This window comes from Nannospalax galili, unplaced genomic scaffold (genome assembly GCF_000622305.1).
Source record: "Nannospalax galili isolate Female #2095 unplaced genomic scaffold, S.galili_v1.0 scaffold186, whole genome shotgun sequence".
Taxonomy (NCBI): domain Eukaryota; kingdom Metazoa; phylum Chordata; class Mammalia; order Rodentia; family Spalacidae; genus Nannospalax; species Nannospalax galili.
In genome coordinates this window covers 6,264,975-6,275,528 of record NW_008358774.1, presented here as the reverse complement: position 1 = coordinate 6,275,528, position 10,554 = coordinate 6,264,975, and the positions used below count along the sequence as shown (strand labels likewise).

Genomic DNA, 10,554 nt, shown 5'->3' with positions numbered 1-10,554 from the left:
TGGGTGATGGAGGCTGCATGTCCTCTGGTTTTCATCCATCTGCTCTACTTGCATGTGAGCTCATTAGCAGTATCTATTACTTTCACTGTTCCCTTCTCGGAGCTTAGTACAGTGCCTAGCATAAAAAAAGCAGTCAAAGAGGTGGAATGAATAAATGAATTTAAGTTGGAATCCAGATTACACATTATAGCCATGTCAGTTGCCAAGTTCTCTCCCACATTTGCTATTACTTTTGAGTCACTATGACCAAAACACTGGACAGAAGCAACTTGAAGGGTGAAAGGTTTATTTCAGCTCATGGTTTTAGAGGATTGCTGTCCATCACAGCAGGCTTGGGAAAGTGGAGTAGCTAGATCCATAGTGACAGAAGCATCCAGGGGTGGCTCCTTCACATGGCAAGGCTACAGGAGGGCACAGAAAACTAGATTAAATGAGGGACTGGTACCACCTTTAAAAGCTTGCCCCAAGGGACCTGCTTTCACCAGCCAGGCCCCCCTTCCAAAAAGCCCCAGTCTTCAAAATATAACTGTAAGTTAAGGACCAAGCATTTAAAAACATGAGCCTCTGCAAAACATTTCCAATTCAAACATAAGACCCTATATGCTGTACAATTTGTTTCACCTACCTTGATTCTGACTAAAGCATTGAGAATACCCTCTTCACTCCAGTCCTTCCACTTCTCACCCTTGTAAGTCTGTTAATAAGGTACTTCAGTAAGTCTGAGGCTTACAGTTAGTGACATTTGTCTTGATGTCCTCCCTGGTCTGAGCCTCTGCCTTCCTTGTTTGCTCCTTCCCCACATACACATGCACTTGACCTCATGCCCTCTCCTGTCTTCCAGATCATCAGGTCTAGGCAGGACTCTATAGTCTGGACTTTTACCTTCCTCTGTCTTAACTGCTCTCTCTGTTTCTCCAGGAATGACAGCTACCATGAACAACTCCTGTGCTCTGTACATGAATGCACATAACTCTATCCTCCTCACAACCTTAGTGAGTACTTAGTTTCATTTCTGTTGCTTCAATGAAATACCTTGACAAAAAGCAACTTAGGGAAGAGCTTAGTTTAGCTCACAATCCCAGGTTAGAGCTCACCATTGCAGAGAAGTCAAGGTGACAGGGATTTGAAGCGATGAGCCAGATTACATCCATAGTCAAGAGCAGAGAGAGAATGCACACTCGCCTGCTTTTGCTTAGCTCCTTCTCTGCACTCATATAGTCCAGAACCCAGATCCAGGAGATGGTGCCGACCACAGTCTTCCCCCTCAGCTACCACAATCAAGACAACCCCCTACAGATATATGCCCATAAGCCGACCCAAATTTAGAGAATCAGTCATTGAGACTCTCTTCCCAGGTGTCAAATTGACAAATGAAAATAATTGTCACAACCTCTCATCATAAGTAAGAACTTGATTTGTAAAGCTACTTCAATTTTGTTTTCAAGAGCCCAAACTTAAGCCTGTGTATCTCTGACCCAAAAGCCTGAGTCTTTCTGCCATTGCCATCATCAGGTGTCAAATATAAAGAAACTGAAGTGGCTGTAGCTGGGAGTGGCTGTGTGATCACTTTCTCCTAAGGCACAGGAGGAAAGAAGTTTTCATTTTATTATGTTATTTCCAGGAACCCGATACTTCAGTACAAAGGAATATATCTCAGTAGTGACATCTGTGGATACTTTGGATTTTTAAAATTTTATTTATTTATTTTTTATGTGTATGAGTGTTTGGCCTGCATATATGTAAGCATATATGTAAGTGCACCTGTGCATGCAATGCCCGTAGGGCCAGAAGAAGACATTGGATTTCCTGGAACTGAAGTTCTGGACTGTCATGTGAGTGCTGGGAACTGAACCTGGGTCCTGTGCAAGAGCAAACAACGTTCTTAACCAGTGGCTGAGCCACCTCTCCACCCCAGGCAACATCCTCTTAATCTCAATACAGAAAGTACCTTACATGTCTAGTAGAAAATAGGGCAGAGAATATTTATTTGTGCTTCTCTGCCTCCCCAAGTGACTTAAATTACCCACAGGACTCACAAGAGTGCCTTTAGGACAGACTGGATAATCTGAGCTGGAATCTTTCCTATGCTGTGAGATACCTGTTGCCTTTGCATCTCTTAATCTTTATCCTATTGGTCGTGCAATTCTGGTTTCTAAGCTTCTGAGACAAAAAGAGGCCTCAGTGAGAGCTCACTAACATCCTGAAGACGTTGGTTCTATTTCTGCTTTGTTCATGGAAAGTCTTTCTTTGCTGAAGCTTTTTATAAATTTTTTATATTAGTATATTATAACTTTTAAAAAATGTTAGCAAAGAGGACTCACAGAGTAATCACAGTATTAAATGACTTCTGGAGTTTGCTTATTTCTATTGTAACTGAGGCTGCAAATATAGAATAATTACCTGAAGCAACTATTCCTAACTCTTTTACACAATGCAGGCACAAACTCCATTTAAAAAGAAGTGTACCTCCTGGGTCCCCACTATGCCACACACACACATTATACTCAGTGTGTCTCTTAAGCCTTAGAGCACACTTATGAGATAAATTCTTCAAATTTTTCCTTTTTAAAGAAGAGAAAACAGGACCCCAGAGAGGTTAAGTAACCAATCCAAGGTCACACAGCTACTGAATCCTCACACAGGGCCAGGAATTGAACCCAGATAGTCTGATGGCATTAGGGAACCAAATCTTACCACTAACATAAACATTATGCAGATATCATTAATGCTCATTGATGGACAAGAATCTTGCCTTATATCTGTAACAAATCTTATAGTATTTATTTACAATTCTGTGTTGGGGTTTTATTTACTGGCAGGAACACTAGAAGGCTGGGAAGAGAGAACAGAGTGCATGAAGCCATTGAGTCGATGCCTCAGCTTCCCAGCATCTAGGCTTCTGATAAGAACTTGCACAATTCTCTCTTTCAAAATTAGGTATTTTATCACCTGGGTTCCTAGCTCTCCATATCACCAATTGACCTACTTTTCAAACGTATTTGTTTTAAAATGGTCATTAAAGATTGTCTTGATTCAGTCAAAGATAAAACTTGGGATCACTCAGCTCTGAAAGGAAACAGGGAAACTGTCCAAGGGGCCAACTCGACAGGATGCTGGCCAGAGCACTGACACACTTTGATCAAGAAAGGTGTCTGTGCTGTGAGAGGACAGGCAGCTTTCTTCCCTTGAAAGATCTGAGCAATATCCCAGTCTCTGTCTGATACATGAGGAGTCTTTACCCAAGGCCATAAGAACAAGAGTGTCTCACACTGCTGGGGTTGGTGAAATGGACTCATGAAGTCAGCCAGATAGTGAGTCGGGGCATCACAGCTGAGCCGTTAAATACCAAGCACTCTGTCGCCAGCTGGGGTCTCAAAGGTGAGCAAAACCACATGTGAACTTGCCCTTTTGGAATGGTTTGTTTGTGTCAGACATCTCACCTGCAAACACATCATCATAAATCCAAATGAGTGCTGGGAAGCAAGGAATAGGATTCTATGAAAGGATGGAAGTCCAGTCTCCCAGAACAAGTGGCACAGTCATGGGCTGATAAAGAAACAGTCAAAGGGGTGGAGCAAAAGTGGACTCTCAGGAAGAGGAAAGAGTGTGTACAAAAGCCCTGTGGTAACAAGGCCACTGATGGTCCAGACAGCATCTCTATGCAAATAAGAAGAAAAATATCACTGTGTGGGGATTTTCACTGTCATCATTCCCTAATTTTCAGCTAAAGCAAGGCATTCACTGCCAACTTCTAGAAAATCATTGTTCATACAAATTTCATTCTCTGGAACATCAGTAGCACAATCCTGGGCTAGCACCATATTGACTGTTATATCTGGCCACCAAGCACAATGTGGCTGGCCAAAGTTAAGATGTGGCATAAGAGTCACATTAGACTTTAAAGATTTAGCTGGAGTAAGGAAAGATAAAGATAGCTCAATTATTTTCACATTGGTTCCATGTTCCAGTGATACTAGTTGGATAAATAAATAAATAAAATACCTTTAAACTGAATTTCACTTCTATTTTATGAGGCTTCAGAATGTTTAAAATGACACACAGGGCTTTATGGCTCCTACAATATTTCTACTGAACACTATTGTGTACTCTGATAGAGTGGCTTTGAGTGCCTCAGAGCCCGACCAACCTGAGTGGCAGAAATGGCCATCAGGGTTCAGGAACAGAAAAAGAGAGCACAGTCATGGTCCCAAATCCAAGGAGGACAGTTATGTGAGATAGGGTGGGACCAGGCCATATTTGTCATCTACACCTGGACCGTGCCACAAGCTTTGTCCTTTCTTTTGTGTTCGTATTGCTTTCCTTGCTTCGAAGTTGGTCCAGTGAGTGATTTATTTGAAAAGGCTCAATGACCAAGATAATCTCTAAGCAGGGCACACGGTCTAGCATGAGCCCACAGGCAAGCAAGTGGGCCATTCAATCAAGTGTGAAAAGTCCTGTAGGTAGGAAAAGCCTCTGAATGCCAAATAATTGGAAACTGTTATTGGTAGGTGGACTTGACAACAGAGAGATTTCCACACAGATTCCACATCAATCATGAGACAAGGTGTCAGGATGTGGTTTATGGTGGGGGTTCTCTGAGCCAAGGGCCACACACTGTAAAGCAGAAGAAATGGCCCAGCCCACCATGTGAAGACCTCTCAGTGTCTACATGTAGATATATCTTTTCCACAGGAGGCACATACAATTGTCTTTGGCCTTCTGGTTGGATAATGTATTTCTCTAGCAGTCAGAGAAGAAACCGAGCCAGTTTCATTGGGAATTCAGCTAAAAAGCAATGGGTTGAAACTTTCACTCAAGAGTACTGAGAAATGCAAGGGGTTCTGTATCCTACCTCGGAGATACTTATACAACCATATTTATTCCTAATCTAGTCACAAGGGCCAGGAAATGGAATCAGTCTAGGTATCCACCAACACATGAAAGCACAATGAAAATATGATACATATGCATAATGGAATTTCATTCAGCCAAAGAGAAAAACAAATTTATGACATTTTCAGGAAAGTGAATGGAGCTGGAAAATGTTATATTAAGTAGTGAGGTAACACAGTTTGGATCACTAAACTAAGTATGTACAAAGATGCCACAAGAAAATTTACTCCTTTGGATGCTAATTTAAAAATTAAATAGACCCCGGGGGATGAACTTGCACTGAGGGACATCTAGAGGCACTAACTAGACTCAATAGACCTTAACATAAATGATAGAATGCATGAAATCCAGTGGGGGGGGTGGCTGTGGGAGGGTGTCGATGGGGAAGGGGGTATAAAGATGATTAAGATGTTGTTTATGAATTCAAGAAAAATATACGAAAAAATTGAAGAAGACACTAGAAGATGGAAAAGATATCCACACTCATGTGGAGTTCCACATCATCAAACCAAAACTGCTTTATCTAAGCTTCCTTAGAAATCAGAAGAGTGATAATAGCAAAATTTCCCAAACAGGTCAGTTTCTATTGGCATGACAACTTCCCTTTGCCCAGGCCTTACGCACACAAGAAAATTATAATTTTTAGATGTCTCACCCAATCTGACAAGGTACAGCATTACTACAACAACATCATAATTACCTGAACAAATAAGCCTAACTCTTAAATTTAGTTTACAAGAGCGGGCCTGCAGTCGGAGGACACTTGTTCCCCTAGATATTTCTTAGAACCTTGGAACTGTGTCCCAAGACTTGCCCCACCAATAATTTTATTCAAAATGGTCTGTCCAGCTTCAGGTGGGGAAGTACAAGCTTGGCTCCACCCTAAACTTACCAGACCATATGGTCTTTCCATTCCTACTTCTAGGTCCCACATCCTTCCCAGGCTCTACTGTGCCCATGGAGATGGGCTTCTGCCTTCCAGTGCTTTGATATGTTAATTGTCAAGCACACCCACATTCATTCAATCGTCCATTATCTTTTTGGGTGAAGCACCAAATTGAGGTTGTCGGGCGCTAAGGTCACAGGACACAAGAGCGCATGGTTTTGCCAGGGTTGATTAAAAATCATTAGTCCAGATTATGTGCATTAATAAAGGTCATTCCCACAGCAAGGAAAGAAGTTTGGAAGGACCAGCTTCTCTGTTGTTGCGATGGTTGTTCTGCATTATTTTTCAGCCTTCTAAAATTACCAATCTCCTCTGCTCTGTCCTTCAGGGCACTTCCTCTATTATATAAGGAGGTGTTGCCTAATTCTAGAACTGATAATAAAACCAACTGAGCTCTTTAAATTGTTGTAATTTTGTCCTTGAACAGGACAGTTAAACTTTCCTTCAACACAAGAAGTAGATGTCCCAACTGCCCCCATTTTGCATTCCAAAAGTAGAAACCTTGGAAAGGGTCACTAAACCACCTGGAGGCACAAGGCTTCAAACCCAGGCAGGGCTCACACCTTCCTTCCACCCCAACTTCAAACCCAGGCAGGGCTCACACCTTCCTTCCACCCCAACTTCAAACCCAGGCAGGGCTCACACCTTCCTTCTACCCCAACTTCAAACCCAGGCAGGGCTCACTTCCACCCCAACTTCAAACCCAGGCAGGGCTCACACCTTCCTTCCACCCCAGCTTCAAACCCAGGCAGGGCTCACACCTTCCTTCTACCCCAGCTTCAAACCCAGGCAGGGCTCACACCTTCCTTCTACCCCAACTTCAAACCCAGGCAAGGCTCACACCTTCTACCCCAACTCACCTCTGCTACATGGAGCTTAGAGTTGCTGGACTAAACATGTCCTTGAGTTTCATTTATTTGAAAAGCAATGAAAGAACATCAAGAAAAAAATAGAACTAGAAATTATGCATTTTGAAGTACTCAACAATGTGAAAACATACTGTTTCTACTTATTATTGAGTCAAAAAGACAGCATTTTAAATTTCTAAAGTGACTGATTTTCTTTCACTCAGAAATTTACACATTATTTTAAAGCATAAAGCAATAGAAAAGGCTGTTTTATCATTCATTTCTTACAGAGAGGCCCAAAAGTGGACAGTGTGCACACACTGACCCTCAAGATTAGAGTTCAGTGAGACAGCTGCCAATATTGCATCAGAAATGAGGGCCAGACTTGCTTCATCCCTCTCATTGGAGGATCACACAGACCAATTACTATAGTGAGAGATGCCTGTGAACCTCAGTTCTAAACAAACAAGAGCCAATGTGGGTTGATGTTGACGTCAGACACCGAGTTGGCACGAAAGCCAGGAAGACTAATCTGTTTGTGCAGATAACCTTTGCTGTAGACCCAACCTATGCCAACATTTGGATTGGGCCACCCTCAGCCTTTCCACCAAAATGACCTCTCATGACTGACTGCCTTTTCAGTGTCCAGCCTGCAGTGACCTTGCTAAAACTTACAAAAGCCAAGCCCTGGAATCCATGTGCAGGCCCCAACTATTTGACCCTGAATGAGTCATAGGCCCTCCTAGGGCCTCAGCTCCCTCATCTGTAAGTTGGAGGTTAATGATAACCCCCACTTCAGGGGAAGTTGCCAGAGCTAAATGGGTGGCTATGTCAAACCCTCAGAATGGCTGCTGGACAGCAATCACAAGTGGCCACTTTTCTCTTCCAGCATCTTTCAGAAGCTCTACCCAACAGCAGCCACTCCCCAGCCCCTCTCCCCCTTGCTCACACAGTCACCAATTTATACTTTCAAGTCACCATGAATTCACCTATTTGTAACATTTCATATAAATGGAATCATATAACATGTGGCCTTTTTGAAGATGACATAACCACAAAAGACATCTTTATACTTTAGGAGCAAACAGCAGGATCCATCCACCACCCCTCCCCCAGAATAACAGCATCATCTGCCTTTGCTCACAGTCACAGCCTCTCAGTGGGCCGACAGGAGGAGGAACAGCCTGATTTGGAGTTACACAACATTTTAAGCTTTGAAGTTCAGTTTCCATCCGACGTAGGACAGCGGAGATGCAGAGCAGCAGGTGTGTTGTTCTACCCTCTTCTTCCACAGAGGTCTGAAGGGTTCCCCTGGTGGTAGTGTTTCATTACTGGCTAATTATGTCCCAGAGTAGGAGATGAAATCCTTCAGACTTGACCTACAAGAGGAGTGTTTCCATAGAAGTAAGAAATGTTTCTCCAGTGTGAGTTCATCCACTGGAGCCTGGTCAGCCTATCTAGTGTGACTCCCTTAAGGAAGACCAACTCTCCCTCACCCAGCAGTGATCAGCTGCCAGTAGTTCCTCAGCTAAGGTTGGGTCTTTTGTCCATTTCCCCAGTTCTATGCTGGGTTTTGTCTGGTTTGAGTTTACATGGGTCTTGTGCATGCTGTCATCATTGCTAGAGGTTCATATGAGGCCTTAACATATATGACAGAATGCATGAATTACGGTGAGGGGGGTCTATGGAGAGCAGATAGGGAAAGGAATCTAAATGTGATTAAGATATATGAAATACATAGAAATTCAACAAATATCTATATAAAAAAGGAAAGTTTCTTCTTCAAACTCAAGGTATTCCCAGGCTAAGAACCTCCAAGGCTTTAAAGCATATTGTAATGACTCTTGCTTTAAAATAAATTCAGACCATCTTTCTTCTTTACTTGTAAGGAAGAAATCCCCAGTGTGGCTTTTACAGAGAAGAAACAATATAGAATGTAAGATATATATCAAATTCATTACCAATTGGAGAAGAAAAGTACAAACATGTTTATGAGCTTCTGAAAATTCTAAGATATTCTGGCATATGGACCATATGGAGGAGAATCCCAAGATAGAGGGGAGACTGCTTCAGCTACAGGTTCAGCCAGTTCAAGGTGGCATCAAGCCCTGGTCCCTCAGGCTTCTTGATGGCCAATGAGTCACAGAGAGCATCCAGGAACAGTGCACCAGTGTTGACATCACAGTTAACCATGGGTCCAGTTTTAGGAAAAAAAAATTAAAGAAATATGTTCAAAGAAAATATGTTGAACCAAATTATATTATGCAGTGGAATATTTGGACACATAAGATTCATCATATTCATATTCACATCATATTCACATCACTCATCATATTTTTATCATAATAACTATTTGTATGGTCAACTATGAGATTAAATAATTTTACTCAGAAAAGTGTAATAAAAAAGAGTAGTAAACTTGAACCCAAAACAACCTAGCGCAAATCGTAACTCATTTGTTCAATATCCTTGCACCTCAGACAAATACTTTTGTTTCTTCATTCTGGGCTTCCATTATAAAACAACCATGATCCACCCACCCCTGCCACAGGACATTCCCAGCTCCAAGAATCTATTGAAGTTTCTCTCTTCTATTAAGCTAATGTGAATTGTTGCACTACCACCAAATCCCTCAGAGCTGGTGTCCCAGACTCAGGTTCAAATTCCAAAAGGGAGAAACAACTGATGATTGAGCTTCCCTTAATAGCAAATAGTTTGAAAATTAAATGAATTTTCCAAAGAAGCACTGATCTTCAGTCAGGCAAGGACATGATTAAAATGGAAAGTAATTTTTAAATGTAGCAATGGATCAAAAAAACAGTAGTGAACTTATCACCCTTGCTTTTTAGTTGTCACAGGGGCAGGGTGTTCTGACACCTCTATAAGAAAGCTACATCCTTCTAAAGGTGTTAAGCTCCAAGCTGGCTAATGGTCCAGCAGCAGGAGTAGCAGGCAGAGCGTGAAACTGAACAGTACTTGAGTGACAGGGAGTTAATTACAACATGGACCCAGTGTTGGACCATTTTGTGGGTCACAGACTGCTCTTCTCTAGCGGGGGCCCTGGAGAAGGTTGCTTTGTTACCCGAGTGGACTCAAACTTTTTTTGCGAGTGGTGAAGCCTCCCAATGCCTTGTGGTTTCTCTGATTACAGGATTACTCAGGCCCACTGGGATATCTCTTCTAGGTCAGTCTTCTTTATCAAAGGACCCAGTAGTGACTCTGGGCATTCATTCCTTTAGAGTGTCAAGGCTCTTGATTATAGTGAGGTTACATTACACTCTAGCCCAGTCTGAAAGGGACGTGAGACTTACTCTGTATATTAGACCTACTACTCATAAGGTTGAATGTTGCCCTGCTGTATAGCTTCTCAGAAACTGGGCTGCAAAGAGCACGGGGAAAACTCAGGCATGGAAATTGCACAGTTTACATGCAAACATCTTTAAACTGCCTTTTGAGATTACACGAAGTTTTCATTTACAGTTTACACGTGATGAAGTGCACTGTTAGAACTGGTGAAATAAAAGCAAACCGTAATCCACTTGGGCTCCCTTTCAAACCTTGAGATTTTCACGAGCGTTTGTTTTCCAATCCATGTGAACAAAGTGAGAGAGATCAGCTTTCATTGTAGCCAAAATAGTTTGCAGGAGCTGATGAAAATATGTCATCATGAGGCAGATAAGAGGGTGCACATGATGTCAACACAAGGTCAAGAAAATTTCAAGTTAAATAACTAGTTCTCCGTGGCCTATTTTGAACATTCCATCTCTTTGCTCAGAGGAAATCTAATTTTTAATTTTGCAGGCCTTCTCTACAAATGCTCAGAACAGAAAATCTCAACTCTCCTCTTGTGTTCCTAAGCTTATATCT

At 42.1% G+C, this 10,554-nt stretch overlaps 1 long non-coding RNA gene across 1 annotated transcript; it reads right to left on the bottom strand.

Moving 5' to 3' along the window:
- Positions 1-269: 269 nt before the first annotated feature.
- On the bottom strand, positions 270-6,994 carry LOC115068265. Its single transcript, XR_003847623.1, has 3 exons — positions 6,700-6,994; positions 3,269-3,440; positions 270-401 (listed from the first exon to the last, which is right to left on the bottom strand). It is a non-coding gene; the product is annotated as an uncharacterized LOC115068265 (long non-coding RNA).
- Positions 6,995-10,554: the final 3,560 nt, after the last annotated feature.